A 3,883-nucleotide genomic window follows, 5' to 3' on the forward strand; every position below is an offset into this window, starting at 1 on the left:
CCTATGATGGAACTAGTCGAATGTCTTAAATAATCCCCAGGACCAATATATTCACCGGAATACTCAGTTTTCTCTGTCTGTCTCACAAACACACCCACACATATTTTCCCCTGTAGCTGAAGTGTCTCTGTGTCTGTGCACAGCTGCACCAGGACTTTGTGTTACATTTCATGTCACAAACGCTCGTGGCTCCAGAGTCGGTTCCGCTGCTGCCTTTGAGGAGTTAAGGGAAAAAAACCCCAAAAATTCGCCTTGTCTTTGCCTTCGGAATTTAACCCTTGCGGGACAGTCCAGGCGGTGAAAGGGGCCGGTCCTTTCCTGAGCTCTCCCCTCAGGGCTGGGCTCTGCTGCTTTCCCCACATCCCGCTGTCCCAGCGGAGGAAAACCTTCCAGCAAAATCCCCCCTCTGCCTTCCTGGGACAGGGAGGGTTAAATCTCTGGGAGTTTATGAATTAAGAGTGTCACTATACTCTCTACTTTTTATGAAAAAAATTTTAAAAAAACCCCAGAATCTCACGCAATTACAAAATGACCGCAATTACTTTGGAGCTTCCTCTGAACAACATTAAAATAATAATAATAATAATAATAATAATAATAATAATAATAATAATAATAATTTAAAAAGTGTGTGTGTGTGTTTGCGCATGTATTTCTCATCCGAATTTTCAGAATCTGTTTACGCCCTCCGGCCCCGAATGGGGCAAACATATATAAAAAAAAGCATTCTCCAAACAAAATACCCCCAAACTACCGAAATCTAACATTTGCAAGGTGTTTTGAATACAAAGGTGAGCGCTGGACCTCCAGGGTTCCCCAGCGTGGGGAAATGCTGTGTTGGTCATTATTAGTCCTGTTAAATCCTCTGCATCTCTGACAGCGCGAGAGGAGGATGCTTTCCTCAGCTCCAGAGGAACACTTCCTTTGAAAAAAAAACCTTTTGCTCCTTCCAAGTGACAAAACAGCGCACGTTGAGATTTACTAAAAGCATTCTCTGCAGTTGCAATTATATCCATAGTTTGAATCGTTTAAAACACCAGTGGGAATGAAATGCGGGTGGGAATTTATTTTCCTTGTAAAAAAATCCGTCAAAGTACCAGGGAAGGTTTTTCCCTCATGAAATCAGCACTAACAATAGTTTATCTTCGTGCACAAAGCATCACCTGGCAGGGTTGTTTTTTTTTTTTTTTTTTCTTTTTTCTTTTCTTTTCTCCTCTGAAACTCCCAGTAACTTAACCTAAAGCTGCAGTTGTTTCAAAAAAGCTGTGACCAAAGATTTGGGTAAGATTAGCCCCGGTCACCCCTAAACTCCGCTTTATTCCAGTGCAGAGGGGAACCTGTTTTGGCTGGAAAAAGGGAGCCTGATCCCATCTCTGTAGAGAAAATCCCAGTGTAATAACTGATAGTGATGGGGAGAGGGTGAGGGGTGGTGGTGGAAGAGCTGCTAAAGGGGGTAGAAAACATTTTTTGGGGGTAAATGGTTTTCACGGAAATAGTCTGCAGTAAAAAAAAAAAAAAAACCCAAAACATTTTAAATCAGAGCTCAGGAAGGAACGAAGCGGAATCCTTGAAAACGAAAAGTTCTGGATTTTGATATTAAGACGAGAGGGTGAATGTGAGAGGTGGTTCTGCTGGAGAAATGAAGCCAAACAGCGGCTCTGAGCTGCCCCAGAGCCGCCTGTCCATCCCTGCACTCACACACAGCTCCGTGCAGCCGCAGGAATGGAGGCTCAGAGTGCAGGAGGCTCTGGTTAAACCCCTCCAATCCTGATTTCCCGGGACTTGCCGGAGCCTGGAGGCTTTTCCTTGCACCGGGGGAGGATGGAGGCGATGGCCGAGGCAGAGCAGGGACCTACTTCTCCCTCCCTTTCACAGGTTTCTCTAAACTTTAACTCAGGAATGACATGAGACGAGGGAAAGTAGCTGAGCCCCGACCTGAAAACTCGCATTTTGGAAAGAGATGGGTTTTCTACTCCCTTCTTTTATATTTTTTTAATATGTGTATATTGTTTTTCCTCACTCTCCTTTTTGCTCCGGCTTAGAAGTTTGGGGCTTGTTTGGAAAGTTTGGGAAGAATAACCATTAAAAAAAAAAAAAAATAGTAAGTTGGTTACAGAGAGTTTCCCGTGTGGATAAAGGTGATAATTGTGGTGGTTTTCTCGCTGATGTGGAGCAGTACCAGCATCCCAAATAAACCCCCTGGGCTGGGGTTCAGTCCCGTGTGTGAACCAAGTAGGGCTTTTTCCCCTTCTCCAGGGGTAAAAGCCGTGCCCGTGTATTTTTGTACACAGAGTACACACATGTGCTTGTGTTACTGACCTGCGGGAAATATTTCACAGCTACTTACTTCTCCCGATGCAGAAAATAAAGGATACGGGGTTATTAAAACGAAGGGTTCAGGGTTGTTTTCTCCTTTCCGCACTCGCTTTTTCCATTTCTCTGTCTCTGTGCCTCATCCCGTGTGGACAGAGCCTTTCACAGGCTCTTTTATTTGCCCCAAACACCTGAGACACGGCCCCGGGAGGCTCTTTCTGCGGTCTGGGCTCCGAGCTCTGCCAGGGGGGATGGCCCCGCTCTGAAACACGCTCAGAGCTCAGGGCTCATGGAAAGAGAGAATTAACAGTGATGGGACAGGGGGGAAATTCGGGTTGACCCCAGGAAATAATAATAATAATAATAATAATAATAATAACAACAACAACAACAACAATAGTAGTAGTAACAATAATAATAATAGTAGTAGTAATGATGATGATGATGATGATGATGATGATGATGATGTTGACACCACAGATATAATAATAAAAAAGCCAGGAGAAGAGGGAGGAAGATCTAAGAGGCAACTCATCCTTTTCCACCACCTCCAACCCTCTCCCCTTTCTAGGGGGGTTCTGCACAACCCCAAAGGGCCCCTTGTCCCCTCGGTGCGGGGTGATAAGGAGATTGCCCTGCCCGCTCTGCTTCCCCGACTTCCCCCCTTCCCCTCGCCCCCTTCCCAACATCCTGTCAAGCAATAGGCTGTAAAATAGTTATCCAGCCCAGCACACAGGCAAGTGCCGTTTGAGAGTAATTTCTGCCCCGAGCACTTGGCCGGGGGCAAAGCAAGCGTGCTCTCTAACTGATCAACCTGGATATTTCATTATTCATTAATTTACTGTTTAACCAAATCCCACTCATTATCAGAGGCAACGCTTGGCAGAGCCCAGCGAACAGTAGCAGTTGGTGTCAGGCGTGGAGAATTGGCCCATTTGATCCTGGGCTGTTTTATTATTCAACACCACTGACTGAGAAAAAGGCCCATGAATAATAAAGAGCCAAAGCGTGTTTGAACTGAGAAGCATGACACAGCCTTACAAAACAGCAGTTAGGAAATTAAAGGCGAGGTGGCCCAGGCTTTGCATTTTTTATTCTCACTGTTGGGCACAGGCATTGGGATTCCACATTTTTTTTTTTTTTTTTGTTGCTCCTGTGTTTATTGTTGTCGCTGTTACTATTTTCCCACAAGCTGTTTGAGAGGTGTGAACCCAAAATGTGGATTGGGATTTTTTTTTTTATTGAGAACTTGCTCTCTCTGCTGTATCCTGAGCATCATTTTTGTTTTAATAATGGCATATGTTGTGCTGCATGATTTTTCTCCCTTCCTTTTACTCCACATGAAATGAGCCCACTACAAATATCAGACATGGATCATTTTGGGCGTAAATCCACAAAAATCCTCTCAACAGAAAGTTAACTGAGTTTGGGGATGCCAGTGGTGCCACTGAGACTCTGCTGAGATCCTGATGGACCCTCAGGTCTGGGTCTAGTCTTTGAGGATCAAGTCTCCAGAAAAATACTACTCTGAAGGCATTTTTCATATTTTGATGAAAAATCAAAATAGGCA

The sequence above is a fragment of the Zosterops lateralis genome (assembly GCF_965231275.1).
Source record: "Zosterops lateralis genome assembly, chromosome: 3".
NCBI classification, from domain to species: Eukaryota; Metazoa; Chordata; class Aves; order Passeriformes; family Zosteropidae; genus Zosterops; species Zosterops lateralis.